Here is a 21,535-nt window from a genome sequence, read left to right on the forward strand (position 1 = left end):
CATGCATTGACTCATTAAGTTTCGTTCATTGTAACTTCAATTTTGTTTAATAAATGAATCATTGTTATTGCCATATTTGCAAAGCAGAAGTTGGTAGTTGATTGTCACTTTCCTCAATGAGTGTTCAATATTGTTCTTAAGTGTAATGAGTGTTCAGTATTTTTCGTAAGTGCGACAAAAGTTTCATTTTCTTTTATCCTCATCAGGAATCTAACGTTATGAACGTAGTTATGCAACAACTAATTACTTACTACTCAAAGCAGTTTAAACACGAATCACACTTATCATGCCAAAAATAGTGTACTATGTAAATCAATATGTGAATGATTAGACTCATACCTGAGTTAATGCCCACTAACGGCGTACCTCAATTTCTTTTCCGCTTACCAATTCCCAAAGCCGCCAGTACTGCAACCTTTAGCTCTGATACCACTTGTCATATACCCCGATAACCTCGCATGTAAAAGTAGGGAGTTAGAAGTTTTTATACAATTACCACAAGTAATTAATCAATTCACAACTTCACAAATCATCATTAACCGTAGATATACTATTCATTATTACATTAAGTAAATTGCCATCAAAGACAGTAAGTTTCATAACCATTGCATAACTTTTCGCCACCATTGTAATAACATAAACTGTCTCATGAATCCTTGCATCCATTTCTTGATATCCTTAAACATATTAGATAATCATGTAATAAGACATTATAATTGTCACATCAAATAAAGAACCATCATCAACAAGGACTCATCATTATCAATGGACACAAAAGGCAATCACACCATTTGAACACCATTTTACCCTGGAAACCCCGTAGGGTGAAAACGAGCAAACGTTTAATCTTATTATTAAATGCTCGTGAGGGTTTTCACCCCTCACTCAATGGCTCATAAGGGATTTCATCCCTTAACCATTGTTATTAAAATCATTACAATGAATTGTCATTAAGCTGTCACATAGCTAGCTAAAAGCTAATACAATTTTCATGTAATCTTTTATTTACATACCGCCACATACAATATTCCCGGTGGCATGATTGTTCTAGCGTTGTATGTTCATGCAAATCAAACTCATCTGCATGGACCCTTGATCCTCTTCCTGCCACAACTTTAAACATCACTTTTTTTTTGGCACCATCCGCCATCGTTTCCTGTCAATGCTGTTGACAACAAGCTTGGGCGATAAGATTAGATACCATATTAAAGAATCAATAAACAACATCTAAAAGAGATCCTTTAGCATCCACTCATATGCGTAAGCAAGCATGACTTATTATTTAACTAGCATATATATACCCACATAATACCGTTTGACCTCCACAATGTTTACCAATGCATAAGAGTTCTAACTCATTGGTTCATGTAAAACCGAGAAAGGAATCCAAACCAGGTTCCTATTTTCCAAGATAAATCTTCGTAAATAGCAACAAAAGAGTGAATAAACATGGTCGTTCCACGTCTGAAATTAATACTCGTACACGAGTATTCCCATGGTCTTGTGAACAGAACTATAACAACATAAATACATGAATACCTACATGCATGTATTTTCGGGCTAAGCTTCTGTTAATTCCCCGTAGCACCTCCTTACAGGAGTAGCCATAGATCAGATTTAAAAGAGCAGGGAATCAAGACCATTGTTCAAGTAAACAAGCATAAGCAATAATTTCAACTATAAATATGATAACAATCATTGGAGAAGTCATGGCAATCACATTGTAAAAGAAAAGCATTCGACAATAATGGGTAGTGTAGTCGTAAAGGGGCAGTCACCCAATATAACAAGCAATTTTCATCTATCAACAAGTAACCGTATTCCAACCCCGGAAATTGGCACCAGGTATCGAAACCCTGCGCGATGACTCAAAAGAAAAAAGAAAACACAATCTTTCCGCATCCAGCTAAGAATGTCAAATTATGCAGACTAAATTGAAACCATATGAAACTAATAGCATAATGATAATCTTTCACCGCATGCAATATCGTATGTTTTCTTCACCAAGAAGAATATATCAAATAATCATTTCTACGTGCATGCATTAACAAGTTTTATACTAAGAAAACATATAATCTAAACATTCTTTTACAGCACATACACAAAGAATATTTCATGAGGTCAACTTATCTCTCTTTCCTTCGACTTCTTCGTCGCCGTCTCCCATTGTAAAACCTTCTGGTGGGTTGGGTTGCAACGAAAGCCAGTTGGGCTATTGCATTGTTAGGCGCGCTGAGATCTTCAGCGTTTCTGAGAATGACCATCATCGAAACACATAGTTTACGATGGCCAGTTTCCACTCCAAATTTTGTTCCAGTCTATCCAGCGCTCAAAGGCAACTTCACTTCTTCCCCGCCCCTCGCCTGTCGCAGAATGTAGAGCCCATCTCTATTGCAACGCGTAAGTATTATATACTCGTAGTAGATGATGTGAGTTGTCAGCTCACCGAAAACCCCCGCGGAAATCCTCCATAAACATTTGGACTTCGCCCAAAACCTCCCGGCAAAATCCGCCGAGGAATCATCTGCATCGTTTGCATTTTTCGAGCAAGGAACCTTGAAGCTTATCTTCCATACAACGGAAGCTTTAAAGCCACAGGAATTGGATTCTCCGGAAATATATCAGGAATTGGATTTGTCCTTTTATCTCCAGGTTCTGGTTTTGCCCTTCCTCATACTGCAATGGCTTTCTTTAATTTGCATGCTCCCGCATCCCACGGTACCAGACGACCACAAATACAATTAACTGAATTGTTTTCTTCCTGCCACCTATCCCTAAAACCTCGCAGTCATTCTTGCGGTGTCCACCATACCCAAAAGCTCAGCTATATATTTATTGAAGGGTGCGGTGGTTGGAGGGTAAGCTATCCCAGGCTTCCTTCCATTATCTCAGCTTTTACGTAAATCAAGAATCAGTTTTGAATCCAAGAATCAGTTCTGAATAATAACTGTTAACTATTCATAACTGATAATTTACCCTAAGTTACTACGGACCTTCGGTTTACAACCAACCCGTACAACGGTTTATTATGATGATTTATTATGGTAGGGATGTTACAGGCAATTAATAATTTGATCTGTTTGACTCTTATATCATATATATAAAAAAAATATCAATAAATGTTTTATATTATTATTATTTTAATTGGAACAAAATTTTTGGAAAATCAATTATTTCAAAAATTAGTTTTATTATTATACCATTTATTTCATAAATGTTAGTAAGAATACTTGGACCTATGTAACTGGCAAAACAAATTGTTCTGCAAAACATTATTTGAATCTCGATAAAAATTATCAACATTATTTGAATTTTGATAAAAATTATCGTTAATAATAATTTTATTTTTAATTTATAAATTAAATATTTTTACTTGGTTATATATAAAAACTTATATGCTAACACATTTAATTTAATTTAACATCTTTATCTTATTTACAAAATAAATCATAGTTCACCTCCCTAAGTAAAGTAGCTAAATTGAAAATAGCACTATTGTGAAGTGTTATATAAAAATTAAAAAATTAAAATTAAAATCAATTATCATATTTCCAAGAAAAAAGTAGCGATGGAAAAAATAATGTGCTCAATAACCTAATGGGATATTCCGCTCACCCCATAATGATAGTCGTTGGCCACGATTGAATTTTTTTTAAAGGAATCAGTTTTCACAACCAGTGAATTTTAAAGTGGATGACTTATTATAAAAATTTTAAAGTGGATGACTTATTATAAAAATAAAGATGTAGATTAAGTAATATACTTATTAATTAATTTATAATAAATGAAAATATTTAAAGTATTTATTTTAATTATGGATAGAGTAAGTATTAAAAGGAATCAAATTTCTTAAGATGTAAATATTTTAGAAGTGTAAAATTTAAAAAAACAATGTTTATATTTAGTTAGATTTAATATATATAATTTTTCATTATTTAAATTGTATTTTTAAATATACAAATAGATTTAATGATTAGAAAATTTTATTGAACATTTGAATTATGTAGATAGCACAACTCAATTTTTCTGATTTTAAACTCTTTTTAAACCATATATAATATATATCTAATTGAGATTGAATATTTTATTTACTATGGCCATCAAAATAGTTTATTTATGGACCTTGTCAACATTAACTATCTTTTTGTGATTAATATTACTTAATTCTTAATATAAAATATTTTTTCTATAAGGCACATTCAATTTTATTATTATTGTTATTATATTTTTAAAGATGACATTAATTTTATATTAAGAATTGATTGACACATCTCTATCTTATTATTCTTATCACAAAATAATTGAAATTTTTTACTTTCAATTACTTATTTTCTTTGGGCATTAAAACATTTTATTATTATTAACATTTCATTCCCATAAATACAAAAATTATATTGAAATAAATTATCTAACATGTATATAAATTTTAAGTTGAGACATTTTAAAGAAGCATAAGAATTAAGTAACTTCCTAGCATTAAAAATTGAAAATAAAAGTTTTTAGTTTTTCTAGGTTTAATTTTATTTTTTAAGTTTATATAAAATTAAATTATTTCACATGGATATTGAAATAATTTATTTATTCCAAAAAGTGAGAGTGGAATATTTTTAACACATCTCTTTGATATTTTTAATTAAAATGTTTTTACCAAAAATCAATAACTAATTGCTCAACAATTCAAGAAGGCCTCCACACACCTACCAGTAAATCTCTTACTCTTAGTAAAGTAAATCAGGTTACACAATAAAGTCATTTAAACCTTGAAACTCTTAGTTTTCACATGACTCACCATTACTTTAATTACCAGTTACACTACCCCTAAAAAAATATTCAAATAATTTATTTAAGTAAATTAAAATATTTTATTAAAATATAAAAATTATGCATTCAAAAGTGAAAATATAAATTTGTTTACTTAAATTGATATAAAATTACTTTATATTCCTATTTAGATATTTTATTCAGGTGAAAATGATCACTCTCCTGAACACCAAACATATTTATTAGTTAGATATCATTTTTTTGTTAAGTAAGGCATTCATCTATTACCATTTTCATGAGAGATAATCGTAACTCACTAATTTCTCATGATTTTTATTTTTGAATAATCCACTTTACACTTATTGCATCTAGTGATACTGACATAGATGAATATTTTTAAATATTTATTAGTTTTTTTATTTATTAATTTACACTATTATCGCAGTAAACATTGTTTTTTCCCACCATCATTTATTCTTATTTTAAAGGCAATATGTAAATTCTGATGACACATAGTCATCATGATGAGCTATATAATGCACATCTCTATGCAATAATTATAAGTATTATGGACTCACGCAGTATCAGCGGCAAAGGTCTCTAAATCCGCTCAACTATTTCTTTCGTGTTAACTTTGATTTAATGGTGTCTCTGCAAGTGAAGGTCACCAGAAAGGGGGCTGTCCTAGTTCCACCATTGGCGCTTACTCCGAAAGAGTTTCTATACCTTTCCAATATCGATGATCAGGGAACTCTGAGATTTCATATCCCCCTCTTTCAATTCTATCGATTCAACCCGTCAATGAAAGGTGAGGATCCCGCAAGGGTTATCAGAGAAGGGCTGGCAAAGGTTTTAGTATTCTATTACCCTTTGGCCGGAAGAGTTAGAGACGCGCCCAGGGGTAAGCTCCCTGTTGAGTGCACGAAAGGTGGTGTGTTTTTTGTGGAAGCCGATGTGGACGTTGCTCTGGAGGAATTCGGAGACCAACTACCGTCCTTTTCCTGCTCGCAAGGTCTGCTGCATGATGTGCTCGGCCCAGAGACTATTACCAATTTTCCTATCCTTCAAATTCAGGTTAATTCATTCATGCTTTGAGTCGATTTTCTTTGATGAATTCAGTTCGTATAAGCCTGCATTAGTTATCTTGCACGGTGGCATTGACTGCTATTTCTTGCAGCCGAAAATGTGTTTTCTGACCGTACTGCTTATCATAATGTTTCAGGTAACGCGCCTGAGATGTGGAGGGTGCATACTCACCATGGCTGTGAATCATACCGTTACTGACGCATTTGGCTTCGTCCAGTTCATGACCGCTCTTGTCACACCCCTACACCCGCGGTAGTATTTCAATTGCTTATAGCGAGGTGCGGCACTACCAATCATTTTCTTTTCACCAATACTTACGATTGTAGACTACGCCTAACATTCGATACTTAGTTTTATTTTTGTTACCAAGTATTATTAATGTGTTCCTTTATACAAGTGAAAGCCCATAACATTCACATAACAACATTATACAAGAGAAATGCACAACAGTATAAAGGGAGGGGCAACTCCCTGCAATATAAGTCTGCCCGAATCAATATATTTAATCTTCTTTTACAAGTATAAGTTAAATCTTGGGAAACCCCAAACTTACACTTAGCTATTTTTCAAACTTCAGCAAACTTGGTTGCCCAGCTCGTCGGCACCTCGGCATGGTCGCCGCATGACTCACCAACCCTTCATTCACCTTGTCGCATGATCATGTTGTTTGCCCAACTTGGGTGCGTCTTGTCGTAACCAAGTTGCCACACACGGGCACCTTCGCACAAGTCACACCTTCGTTCACATTCTCAACACTTCACCGTTTCCTCTATTTCGTCATGCACGGCACGCCATACCCGGGTCACCCGTCCGCACGATTCTTCGTTCTGGCGTGCACGGCGCGCCCTCGCTCGGCCACCCATCCGCACGTCTACCCATTCACCCAACTTCGTTCACCCAAGTCGCCACACGCCTTCACCCAAGTCGCCACACGACTTCACCCGGTTCGCCCGAACGACCTCACCCGGGTCACCACACGACTTCGCCCAGGTCGCCCGAACGACCTCACCTGGGTTGCCACACGACCTCGCCCGGGTTGCCCGAACGACCTCACCCGAGTTCTACCTGAACGACCTTCCTGAATGACTTTTCTGAGCAACCTTCCTGAATGATTTCTCGAACGACTGTCCTGAACGATTGTCGGAATGACTGTTCGAACGATTTTCCCAAGCGACTGTCCGAACGACTTTCCCGAACGACTGTCCGAATGAATTTTCTGAATGAGTTTACACACGAGCTCTGCCCGTTGTGTGGGCTCATCCACACACTGCAGAACTCCTTATTAGAACTCGTGTTGATCGAATGATGATTGCTTACCTTCAAACGACCTCCAATATATACGGGTGGGTGGCGGGTTATGTCACTCGACCGACCCACACGAAATGCCCAAGCCGACTCGTTCAACATGTGTTGTCTCGCCCAAGAGGAGGGCCGGCTTGCCCAACTCGTCCAACACCTTATAAACTCATTTCTTGGCTCGTTTCATTTCATATTTTGCACGCACTTTGCATGGTGGAGTTGCCCTGCCCGTCGCACAGACCGCAGGTCCTAACATCCTCCCCCACTGGAAGTCATTGTCATCCTCGACTATCTCATCCTGACAACCATCTGCCACCAAGATCACCATACCAAGGTATACACCCCATCGGTATGTCATACATCAGAAATCATCTCAATCCATGATCGTTAACCACCCTGTCACAATCTCCACATGCTGCTCCCCATCGTGGAACGCTGGTCCCCCCATCTCAAGCTACATGCTTCCTGCAACATATCGTGTCGACCTCATCATGTATCGTCCTCATGTGAACTGCTGCCATGATACTCCAACACAATGCTAACACATCTCTGTACACTGGATCCCCTTATGATTCGAACTAGTTGGGTAGCTAATCCAACTGTCATGCTCAAACCATGAGAATGCACATCCTCATGCCATCATCAGTGGTTTCTTAGAACATCCTGTCACATCCTCAACTCAATCAAGAATCCATCTCCATACAAGTGTAAGCCATGCTCAAGTCCATGAAGTAGCCTCCATCTCATCTGCAACATGATATCCATGATATTTGGTACTAATGAGCTACATGAAATCAGCCACATCTACTCCAACATCATCATCCATATGTGTACCTCCTCAATATGAAGAGACCATCTCATCAATCTTTGACTCTTGATGTGCCACATCCAGGTCCATGAAACAACCTCCATCATATCTGCAATGTGCCATCCCTCAAGTCTGCCATAGGAACAAGTATATCCCTATCTCATCTATCCATGTGTTGCCTATGATCATAGATCAATCAGCTCTCATGTGTCAAAAGTGGTTGAGTCTCGACTCAACCCATGCCCAAGTGTTGCCACCAAGGTATCATCATCGTTGTAACTCCATCACTCCAAAGTGTCTCATATCGATCCTCCACATCAAGTCACTCTTCCAAGCCATTCCCATACATGTACTTGAAAGTATGCACCCCATCCTACATCAAAGTCTCTGACCTCAGCTCCTCAATGCATCATATCCTCCAAGTCCACCATATATGAAGTCCCTAATAGTCACAACAATCTCATGTCATCATGAGCTCCATGAGTCATCTCCAACCAACATCTCAGCAAGCAGACGAGTCACGGCCCAAAGGTTTCTGCAAGAAGCCTCAGCTCTCCATGTAGTAGGAATGCTCCACAGTCTGCTCACAACTCCATCCTTGTTGTACAAGAGTGCACAACCTCTCCATCGGCTCATAAGTGAAACATCTCCATGTCACATCAGCAAATCCACCTTCACAACATCCCTTCCTTGGCACTCCTCATTGGATGCCCATAAGTGACACCTTTATAAGTGCTCTTGCATCATGTCCCTACATGAGACTGCCATGCTCCATGTCTCCAACCCAATGTCCATGACTAAGTTGCCCATGTAGTCCACCAAGTAGACCCATCACAACAATCGGTCATCCTCATCCAAGTCTGCAATCTTCGGTCTAGTGAACTCGATCACTCAACCATATAATCATCATCACATCACGAGTCCCTTCCATCACGGCTCCTCCACTAAAGGTTTCACCAAGAGTTGCTCTTGGTCTCCGCCATGAGAAGTCCACCCAAGCATCATCGTACCTCAAGTGTGTGCCCTCCAATCTGTCCATGAGTCATGCCGGGCACTTAGCCAATTCTTCATGTGGCTAAAGCATGACCCAATCCTCTGCAACGATCATCATGTTCCTCCCTTGTCATGAGCCTTTGTACCTTCTGCCATAAGGTCACAAACAACCCCAACAAGTCCTGCAACAGTCAACAATCCTTGCTTCTGCATACAAGGTCTCATCATAGACATCCATGGTAAGATGCTCCCTTGCACCGGCGAACTGATTTTGCTCTTCCCTGCATACGATCCATCTACCAAATGTTCAAATGAAACACAAGTATCAACAATACTTACATCATCATCATGAGGCTCTTCCATATTAGTATCCTCATCCATCCATGTCTGCAAACTGCACGATCCTGGTCCAACTTGATCAATCTCAAGTTCATCCTCCATCATTGTCATATCTGCAACATCTTCAAACATCACGACTTCTTCTTCCTTGTCAGCACAATCTGCAACTTCACCTTGCTCCATTGCCCAACCAAGTTGAAGAAGTTCGTCTTCAAAATTCCTTTCCAAGACTTCAAGTTCCTTTCGAATCCGGGGATTCTCTTCTTTCATCTGCTACAACCTGTATAAAGTCAGCAAGAGCTTCCCTTCGCATTCTTCCAAACCTGCAATGCCTTGTCGTTCAGCTTGGTCCAAGCACGATGCTTCACCTTTGCTAAACCTGTTTCACCATTCACCTGAATCACCCTGATATTCCACCTGTCACCTGCAAAACTTGAACTCCCTGCCAAGTCTTCAGTCTTCGTAGAATTAGCTCCTTGATTCAATTCACCAGCTCTGATACCACCTGTCACGCCCCTACACCTGCGGTAGTCTTTCAACCGCTTATAGTGAGGTGCGGCACTACCAATCATTTTCTTTTCACCAATACTTATGATTGTAGACTACGCCTAACATTCCATACTTAGTTTTATTTTCGTTACCAAGTATTATTCATGTGTTCCTTTATACAAGTGAAAGCCATAACATTCACATAATAACATTATACAAGAGAAATGCACAATAGTATAAAGGGAGGGGCAACTCCCTGCAATATGAGTCTGCCCGAATCAATATATTTAATTTTTTTTTACAAGTACAAGTTAAATCTTCGAAAACCCCAAATTTACACTTAGCCAATTTTCAAACATCGGCAAACTCGGTTGCCCAGCTCGTCGGTGCCTCCGCACGGTCGTCGCACGACTCACCAACCCTTCGTTCACCTTGTCGAACGATCGTGTTGTTTTCCCAACTTTGGTGCGTCTCGTCGTAACCAAGTCGCCACACATGGGCGCCTCCGCGTAACCATTTCCTTCGTTTCTTCGTAACCATTTCCTTCGTTTCTTCGTGCACTGCGTGCCCTACCCGGGTCGCCTGTCCGCACGATTCTTCATTCCGGTGTGCACGGCGCGCTCTCGCCCGACCGCCCGTCCACACGTCTACCCATTCACCCAACTTCGTTCACCCGAGTCGCCACATGACTTCACCCGGTTTGCCCGAACGACCTCACCCGGGTCGCCACACGACTTCGCCCGGGTCGCCCAAACGATCTCACCCGGGTCGCCACACGACCTCGCCCGAGTTCTGCCTGAACGAACTTCTTGAATGACTTTTGTGAACGACCTTCACGAAGGATTTCTTGAATGTCTATCTGAACGACTGTTCCGAACGACTGTCCAAATGACTGTTCGAACGACTGTCCAAACCACTGTTCGAACGACTATCCGAACAACTTTCTCGAACGACTATTCGAACGATTTTCCCGGACAACTTTCTGAATGACTTTCCCGAACGACTGTCCGAACAACTGTCTGAACGACTTTTATGAACGAGTTTACATCTGAGTTCCGCCCGTCGTGCGGGCTCATCCACGCACTGAAGAACTCCTTATTCGAACTTGTGTTGATCGAATGATGATTGTTTGCCTCCAAACGACCTCCAATATATACGAGCGGGTGGCGGGTTATGTCACCTAGCCGACCCACACGAAATGCCCAAGCCAACTCATTCAACATGTGTTATCTCGCCCAAGAGGAGGGTCGGCCCGCCCAACTCATCCAACACCTTATAAACTCGTTTCTTGGCTCGTTTTGTTTCATATTTTGCACGCACTTCACATGGTGGAGTTGCCCTGCCCGTCGCACGGACCGCAGGTCCTAACAGCTCTCGCCGAAATGGCGAAGGGCACGACAAAGCCTTCTGTTCTTCCAGTCTGGGGAAGAGCCGCGGACGGATCCCATTGTTAAGTTCCCGCTTTACGAATACGATCAAATAGAAGACAAATATGGACAGATGGTGCCCGCTAACGAGCTGATCCACAATTCATTCCTCTTCGGACACGAGCAAATCGAGTCACTGAAGAGACAAGCCGTAGGGCAAGGCAAGTGCTCAAGCTTTGAAGCTCTATCGGCATTTTTGTGGCGCCTGAGAACGAAGGTTGTCTAAACGCCTGCGGAGCAGGAATTTCGGTTCATATTCCCCGTCAATGCCCGGATGAAAACCGACCCGCTACTTTCTGAAGTGTTGTACGGGAATGGGATAAGCCTTGCATGCGCGAAGACGACCGCGGGAGAGCTATTAACCAAACCGCTGTCTTTTGCTGTCAGAGTGATAAACGAGGCAAAAATCGCTGTGAACGACGAATACGTGCGATCGGCGATAGATCTGATGGAATTGAAAGGGCGACCTCACTTTACAGTGGTGGGCTCCTTCTTCGTTTCTGACGTTACCAACATGGGCTTCAGAGATGTGGATTTCAGTTGGGGGAAGGCAGCCTACGGAGGACTTGCAATAATGGAGTGGGTGTAGTGCCGGGCATCATCAGCTTATTTATCGCTGTTCGTAATACAAGCGGTGTGGAGGGAGTATTGTTTCCCATTTGCTTGACCTCTGCTACCATGCGACGATTTGAAGCAGGAATCCGTGATGCGATGGAGCACACTCCCCCTTTTCCACGTTCCCATCTCTAAAATATGTGTTTTGCAGATAAGATTTCTAGGTCAGTTGTGTCGCAATTCAATATTTCCATTATCAAGTTGGGTTGGATATGTTGGGTAATGTTGTAGCTATTCGCTTACGTTGCGTTGTTTGTGTAAGGTTTGAGCTGTTCTAGGTTTTATCGTGTTAAGTGTCGTTTGAATGGTTTGATGCCAAATTGTTACAAGTTTGGGCAGGTTAGGTTTGGCTTGAATGGTTTGTATAAATTTATTATAGTGAATACTCTTCATACTACCTTGCGTTAATGAAGTGGCATATTCGTACTTTAGTAATTTATTTTCTATTTTAAAAATAATAATATTTAAATAATATATTCGTAATTTATGGATTTTTTTATTTTTTTATAATTACAAATATTTATGTTGCCATTCCAATTATTATTATTATAGAATATTGAAGCATAATGTCTAAAAAGGACTCAATGTTTGAAAAGTGTGAAAAGTGAAAATATAAGTGAGTGAGGATTATTTTGTAGAGTATTGTTTGAAAGAAAAAAAGGAAATAAATTTAAGGAAATATAGAAAATATTAATGGTTATTAATTAATACTAAGTAAGAGAGGAAGCCAAATCATGAAAAAGATATGAAATATTATTAATTAATGAAAGGCTATAAAGAAAGAAAAGGATTGGATATTGAGGCTCATGTGAGGAAAGAGAAAGAAAAAGAAAAATTATGAATTTGCAACAGAGATATATAGATAGGGTAGGAGGAATAGGAAAGGAGATTAAAGCCCAAATAAATAGGGGGTGGTAAGATAGTTGAAAATAAATCAAGGAAGAGATGTAATGATTCAAACCTAATGTTTTAGGCATTGAATAAGAGGTTTTTAGGACTCACTGAACTTATAACCATCTTCCTTTTTAGAATTATTGGGATGTTTTCAATTTTGTGGGATTCTTAGATGATGCAAGAATTGAAAAAAATTAAGGAGGATATCTAACGATTCAAACCTAATGATTTAAGCATTGAATAAGGAGCCTTTAAGACTAGCTGAGTAGAAAGCCATCTTCCCTTTTAGAATTATTGGAATGTTTTTCAATTTCAAGGGTTTCTTTGATGATGCAAGATGTGTAGAATGGAATTGAGGAAGAAACTTTGTTTCGTTAGAGAGAATTCTATGCTTGGATGTGAAGGAGTACTACAATCTTTAATTTAGACACATGGTTGTGGGTTATATTTCGTCTACATATTGTTTTTGACATAAGTAAGGAATTTAAAATCTTAAGTGAAACATTAAATTAAACTTATGCTTAGTAGTTTTAAATAATTGTTTCAAAGTTCTAAAAGGTTTAAATGGGGTTTCAATATTATTTTTAGCCCTTTTTTTGAGATATGATTGTTGGTACCTTCAATATGTGGTAGAAAAATGAGAGCTTGAAGCTGGAAGGACAAATTACATGTAGAATTTGGATGGCAAGATGAATTGGAAAATTTTTGTTATATTTTAAGCACAAGCACAAGATTTAAGTGTGAAAAGGTACAAAACTACATATAGCAAATGAATAGAAGAGACAATAAAATTATTGAAAATTTGAATAGGTAGGAAAGGAGAATTTGAAAAACCCATGAAATTTTAGTGGGATATTTTTCCTAAACATGAATGCAATACATAACCTCTCCAAAAAAGTAAAAAAATTGAAGTATGTTGTGCTTCCCTCTTGCACGCACTTAGTTGACTAGTCAACATTCCTAAAATACATAGTAAGTAAAAAATGGAATGGGTTGCCATGAATTAAGAAAATTCTAATGATAGGGTTGAAGAAAAGTAACTCGAGTATAAATTAAATTAGAACCCATGTAATAAGCCTTACATGAAATAATTATCCATGCAAACTCCAAAACTAAGTTAGGAAAAAGAGTGGATCAATTGGTTACAATTATCTCTAGAAGTATGAGAGAAAAATTGTATTGGACCTCAGAGATAAGGCAATGTGAAATAATGGAGTGAAATTTGTCATGTTATATCCTAGTTAGTTCCCGATCACTACCACATGTCATGGTAGGTGTCAACCGTTGTTAAAAATACACGTACTAAAAACAACAAATGTCAAAAATAGGTTATTGTCTCAAATGGTAGGGACAATCTAATAGTGAATGAAATTTGGTCATATGTTCCCCTGATTATGTATACGAGAGACTCAAATAATTGCCCAAATGAAATCCTAATGATGCCTTGATGAACTCCTAAGTGCAATGTACCCCAACACTTTATTAATTAATTAAATGGAGTAAACATTATTTTTTGGAGCCCTTTGTTAAATGATTTTGTTTTTTTGTTTTTTTAGGAATTGAGGATCATATATTTAAATGGCTATAGTGAAGAGAGTTTGAAGCACTGATTTTCTTTGTGGTATATGATAATGGGAACAAGCATGGATGCACTAATCAATGTAGGTGTTTTTCTTGTACAGTTGGTGACACCAAATTTTTTTTGTGGTATATGATAATGGGAACAAACATGGATGTACAAGTCAATGTAGGTCTTTTCCTTGTACAATTGGTGGGTAAGGAATCTTTCGAGAAAAAAAGAGGTAAGAACATCAAGAAACGTAAGACGTAAATCATTTTTCAATTCCATTGTAAATTTAATATGAGAGGAGAGGCTTTTGAATTGATTTGAGAATGACATGAGAAAGGAATGTATTGAAGGCCTAATTAAGTAGGTATCATTGATAAATTGATATCAACCTTTTGGTTTTTGATGCCAAGAGTTTAGGGTCATAGTTTCAAAATGTTCCATGAGTATAGGTGGAGTGTCCACTCAAAACATTCTACTTTTTCAAACATGATACATAGTACAACCCTAAAAAAACTCATCAACTTAATAAAATTATTATATATAATGAGTGTAAACTTTTATTATTTTTAATATGAAGTACAATAAAATGATCAACATTTATATGAATCATTAAAATAATAATATACTAATAATGTATTAGCAATTAAAAAATCTATTTTATTTATTCATATTTTTTATTTGAGTTGTCTTTAGTGAGACTTTTTGGAAGTTTTTCCAGTGGGTTTTAACCGTCTAATTTCTCTAAAATCGGGCAAGAATTTATTGAAATCACACGTCGAAGGGAAACCCCTGCACAATGGAAGTGGCCTAAGAGTTTTTCAGGGTGTTGAATATATATATACAATCAAAAAACTAGTTTAAATAGCACAAATCAAGATTTCAACTTAAATTTTTCCACCAAAATCTAACATCAAAAAGCCCAAAAAATTTACATTAAAGACAATTCCTTTTTAATTTCTTATAATAATTAAAAAATAACATTTGTATATATATAAAAATAAACATTCAAAAAACTTATCTAATTTTAAATACACGTTTTTAAAACAATGTATTGAAGTTCTAATAAATACTAGAATATTTCCATTTAATCTTTATAAAAATATAATGCCAAATTAAAAATCAACATTGAAACACGTATCTAGCTTCAAATAGAAATATTTTTGAATACTGTATTGAAATTTTAATAATACAATACTATTATATTTTCATTTAAAATTATAATTATAAAGATATAATGAAACCCAATTCACAATGACCTCGTTATGAAATTATTTTTATAATGTGTGTAACACTTAGTAATTCATAACACGTTATTAATAATTCTTATACAATAAAATATGAATCTAATTATTATTTTAAATTTTATAATTGTAATAATATTTAATAATACGATAAATATTAGGAAATATAAATATAATTGTATTTAATAATATAAATTATAATAACATTTAATATTAATAACGATTAATCAATATTTGTATATATGCTTAATTGAATAATTAATTAAAAATGATATTAAATTAAAACTTATGTATTTTATATATAAAATATATACTCATAGTTTATGAAATGATTTTTTTATTATTAAATTGAATGAATATTATATATATTTATAATTATATTGAATCTATCTCATTTCTTATATATTTTTTTGAAATATTACATTTAAAGCTAATCATTAATTACCAACATTTTATATATATATGTGTGTGTTTTTGTATCTATATGAATTATGATTTAATTATGTATATGTTATTTTTTTTTGTATTTATGAGTTTAGATTTATTTTAATTTTGGATCTATCAAGTTCGAGCGGGATTAAATATCTCAAGGTCTAAACCGCTTCTTTGAGTACAAAACTTGAGAAAATGTTTTCACCTTGACAGATTTGATCACTCTTGATGCTTGATAGATCTGGGGTTAAGAGGGATCCAGGTTGGTTTCAGTTGTGCATGGTCACAAAAAATTTGTTGAACATCTAACTATTCTTATCATTTTAAATATGCTAAATGTGTATAATATCAATCTCGTCATTTTTATTATAAATTTACTCAGTTACCTTAGTTTGTTGAAATGATAGAGACCCTTAATAACTTGAACGATGAAAAATGATTTAAAAAAATTGAATGCAAGTGACATTGTAAGAGTGTTGAATGATAGAAAATGTGAATAATAAGAATTTAATCAATTAGAAATAGTTTTCATTGGGATTAATCTCAAACTATTTTCTTCTATTGTTCTTATTGTCGCACATATTATTTTTGTCATATTTTGTATCGATAATATGAAAAGGGTAGTTGAAATCATAGACAATTCAAATATTTAACTTGATATACTATAGTAAATTTCATACCTTGTCTCTCTTGCTCTCCAATATTAATAATAGTTTTTTATAAAGTCAATCATTATGACTTATGATGTGTTAAACCCCAAGATTCAATGGTAGTTTTTTTCTATTACCTCATTTGAATGCAAAGTAACTAATAATGTTGAATGCTAAAAAATGGGAATAAAAAAAAGCAGTCAACTACAAGTATTTTACGGTTTCAAGAAGCAAACATTTTAGGTAAGTGAACATTTTATTTAAGATGAAAATTCAAGTATTTTATTTATGGTTGAATTACTATAACACGAAATAAATGTACGTCATCAACAATTTTTTTATGCCTAGGCTGAAATCAATGCAAATTATTAATCTAGTTACTTTGAAATTAATGTATATCATATATCTAGTTACATCAAATCATAAATCAACGTCTACATTGAAATCAATGCATTCAATGCAAGTAATCAAATAGGATTACAAATCAACATCTACACTGTAATCAATACATCTAGTGTAAGAAATCAAATAGGATTAGAAATCAACGAATCTAATGAAAGTAATCAAATAGGATTAGGAATCAACATCTACGCCGAAATCAATGCATCTATTTTAGTTAAAAACCAAAATATTCATGGATTTCTAAATCGAACTTCTTTTAATTTTTGTAACATCCTTAATTCTTCTTCCTCTATAGTTAATAATGTTCAATATTATATAATATCTATATTTATCTCTATCTCGTTCCTCTTCCATATCTCTCTCTCCCATCCATATCTATGTCATCTCCCTCTCTATCCCATTCTCTCTCTTGCCCTCCCTCTCTCCCCTATCTCACTCTCCTCCCCTCTCTCCCCTCTCTCTCTCTCCCCCTCTACCTCCCTCTTCTTCCCTCACTCTCCCCTTGCCATCTATATATCTATCTCCATCTATCTCTCCTTCTTTGTCTCTGTAACTCACCACCCCAAACCAACTACTCTTTCTCCCCATGTCTTTCTCTCCATTCCTCCCTCTCTTTGTTTCTCTATTCCTCCCTTGAATCTCCCCTCCTCATATATATCTCTATTTCCCTTTGTCTCTCCTTCTTTGTCTCTATATCTCAGCCCCAAAACATACACACTCTCCCTCCATATCTATTTATCTTTTTCTCCCTCCCTCTTCCTCTCCCTGTCCTTCCCTTTCTTGAATTCACTCTCTTCCCTCTCACTCTCTCTCCATCTCTCCCTTGTCACTCCCTCTATTTCTCCACCTTTCTATAATTTTTAAATTACCTTAGAAAAAATTTCACAGTGGGAATATTGATTTCATTAGTTGGGCAACATCTTGCACATGAATATCAATAATCATTTGTCGATTTCTTGAAGAGGTTGAAAAAACTATTGAAATAAGTTTTCAATGTGAAAAACAGTGCTTAGCCTCTTGTTTAAAATATTTCAACTATGAACCCTTAGTACTTGGCATATATTACTCGTGGACCAATTCCTTTGAAGATAACATAAATATATTTTACAAAATTTACGATCCAATTTTTACATTTGAATCAATGATACGGAAAAAAATATCATGGGTTGCAACTTATGATCATTTCCAACCACGCTCTTTAAATTACTTATGGTCCTGTTTTTTGATGGGTTATTTCATGAGTATATATATATTTTTTCTTCGTTAGGAAACTCATTGATGATCTTATGCTTAGTGGTTTCATAGGGATAGAAAACACATCGTGATATATCTTGTGACAAACATATAATAATCTTTTTTGTTTGGTTGTTGAAAATATTTTTAGAATTGAAACCATAGAAGAAACTATTTACTAGAAAATTTTAGCATGAAGGTGTCAAAACGAACCTAGCAAAAATATTAACCATAGGGAGTACAACATCCATTGTACTGACTCTGATTGGTAGATATTCATTTCAAAATTAGGTTGCATTTACTTTAATAATTCCCTGTTATGTAATAAATGGAAGGTATGCATTATTTATTACTAAAGAGGTGATTGAATAAAGAATGGGTGATCCTTGTATTTGATAATTATTGGAAATGTATATTTGAAAAATATAGATCTATCATGAATTTTAGGTTTTGGATCAACTGGTTACACATCAAAAGTGAAGTCCTTATTACATGATCTACTCTTAGAATGTTTTTCAACAACATCTTAAAATCCATATTAATGTCAAGTTCAACACTTGAAGCAGCTGGTAGTATGAGAGAGAGTCTCAAGAGACCAATTATTGAAAGGCATATTTTTGGGTATGTTAGTCCTTACAATCTCCTAGGCTGAAAAGGAAATCCACAAGGGTAACCTCAAACCACTTCAGCTTAGTAGCTAGCCCTACTGAGCGTGAGAGGGATCTCTCTAAGTCTCTTATCAGTGATAAAACTTCAAAGAAATGAATTTTAGGCTAGATATGTGTGTTTTTATGTGAAAAATTGGTTTTTAAGGATTGGCCGAACTTAGGGTTTGGAGCCACAAGTAGGTCTAGGCTGTGGGAATGCAGGAGAAAACATAAGAAGGAGCTAGATATCAGAAGCCATGGTGTAATTTGAGTATTTTTCAGTGTATTCTAGAGGATATAGTGTGGAAGAAACTAATGAGCATAAATAAACATGATTTCATTAGCTTAGGAAGACAAAACACATAACTATGAAAACCAGATAACAGAGCTTGAAAAACAAGAATTCTAAGTATTCTATCACAAGGCATTCATAGAAAGAAGATATATAATGTAGATAAAGATGTTTATACCATGAGGAAACAAAAAGAATGAAGTACAAGCACCATGAACTCACTGAGCTAGAGTTCCTTGAAAATAGATGCAACCTGTATCTGTATTAGCTGAATGATGATTACAATGCAAGCATCCTTTACAAAAAGTTCAACCCCCTTCTCCTGAAGTGAAATGATACATATAGACTCTCCTAGATCACTTTCCCACCTTCAGGAGTCTAATTTCTTGGTGGAGGAACTCACTCCAATATTCATGAAGAGTTTGTTTAGGAGTTTTCTTCTTTTATGAGGCCTAATAAACACAAAAAACAACCTGTGTTGTACATTTATTCATTCCTACATCACCTAGCCTCGTAACTAGTTCCATTCCATAGAGAATATTGACTTTGACCAAGTTAGACTAGAAACTAGAAATTATACACAGTGAAATTTTCCAAATAAAAACATAGAACGTGCAGAAGCACAACACCAACTTTAAGCTGATTTTCAGGTGGCTTCCAAGGGTCAAAATACAAATCTAAGAGAACAATCAACTAGCCCTTCAAGTCTAGTTTTCAGAACAATTTGAATTTCTGAATTTGGAGCAAGGGAAGAACTTCAAAAATCCATTATCCTAAGGATGCTCCATAAGCGCAACGCGTGTCAAAAAATGGTCTAGAATGCTAGTTTTTTGCCACTTTTTTGAATTTTTCTCCAAAACTAAGCCACCTCTACAAAATATGGGCAAATGGGTTTCTAGAGGATGGCGATAAATTTCCAAAAATGTAGACCTTTCCTCAAATGGAGGGCTGAGGAAAAAGCACAGCGCCAAGGCGCTGTGCTTCTGGAGCAGCTGCATTTCTGAACTTGCACAAAAAATTCTCAAAAAATTCAAAATGCTCAAAATTTTCTCAAAATTGGAGGGGAGGTGTAAAAATAGGCTTTTTATAACTTCATGGATGCCTCAGAAAGCATCTCCAAGTTTCCCTCATCCTTTTGGTCTTTTTTGGCCTCCTTGAGCTTGTTTTCAAGTTGTTTTACCTTGACATTGGTGATCATGTTTTGAGCTTGATAGTGATGCGCCATGTGTCTAAGCAATTTATTGTCTTTTTTTACCTTCTCAAGGAGCTTCTTCAAGTGTTAATTCACCCTATTAAGCCAATATTCTTTATCTTGATGAACTTCTAGGGCGATCCTATCTTCTAGGTCAAGATCCTCATTAAGTAGAATTTGTTCTTGTTCCTATTGCAAAGCTTTCTTGAGGCCTCTTTTTCTTGGTATTTTCCTTTGTTATCTCATCTTTGATGCTTCAAGCTCACTTGATGTTATGATCTCCTTACCTTTATCGACCTGCTGCATTAACTTAACTTTTTCCTTTTCTAGTATCAACTCCTTTGCTTTGAGTTGACTGTTTTCCTATTCAAGGAATGTTATGACATACTTTTCCCTTTCCAAATTTATTGCCAGCTCTTTGATTTGGTAGTATTTATTCCTAATAGTTTGCCTCATGTTTGTGGTTTGATCTTCAGTCTCTGGATCAATTAGTTCAAATTCATCTTCTATTGTGTCTTTATCCTTTGCTACTGATTCCTTCTTTGTCGATGAAGAAGGCTTGGCCCCTTTCTCTTTGTGAGAAGAAAACACAAGCCTCTAGCCTTTCTTATACACTTTAGTCACCTCAGGTTTGGATATCTGAGTCTTCTCCATTGTTTTGCTAGATGACCCCACCTCTATTTGTTTTTTTGGCGCACTTGGAGACTGAGATACTGCATTTTCCTCATGTCATTTCAAGACTGCTTCCAAAAAGGCTTCCCAAGCCATACCTCTCTCTGCCAGCTTGTGAAGGACAATGGTTTTGATGAGACTGTGATGGAACAAGCTTGGGGAGTGTTCCCTGTCCTTTAATTGTATCTTTTCAGACATTTTGGAAATGCTCCTGAATAGATAATTACACATGTTCAGTGGCTTTTGAGATGTGAAATGCATCAGGAGGTGAATATGATAGGCGTACAACCTGGAGAATCTACCTCCACAAGTGAAGAACCTCATGACAAATTTCATTAAAGGTGCATATTTCTCCAATAAATATCTGAAAGGCAAGAGGTGAGTATGTGTATCTCTGTATGGCGTTTTTAAGAAAGGCTTATAGTTTTCAAGATCTAGGTTCATTCCTTTGAATCAATATTCGCCATTGTCCGGTAACCTAGTTGATATTGAG

General features: G+C 36.1%; 2 pseudogenes; both read left to right on the forward strand.

The window, feature by feature from the left end:
- LOC149253676 (protein RRP6-like 3) overlaps positions 1–6,103 on the forward strand; it is a 63,905-nt pseudogene extending 57,802 nt beyond the window's left edge.
- Positions 6,104–11,476: 5,373 nt separating this feature from the next.
- Positions 11,477–11,791, forward strand: LOC149253677 (benzyl alcohol O-benzoyltransferase pseudogene; annotated as a pseudogene).
- The last annotated feature ends 9,744 nt before the right edge of the window (positions 11,792–21,535 follow it).

The sequence above is a fragment of the Pinus tabuliformis genome, chromosome 7 (assembly GCF_031772625.1).
Source record: "Pinus tabuliformis cultivar Carrire ecotype Pingquan chromosome 7, CPIR1, whole genome shotgun sequence".
NCBI classification, from domain to species: domain Eukaryota; kingdom Viridiplantae; phylum Streptophyta; class Pinopsida; order Pinales; family Pinaceae; genus Pinus; species Pinus tabuliformis.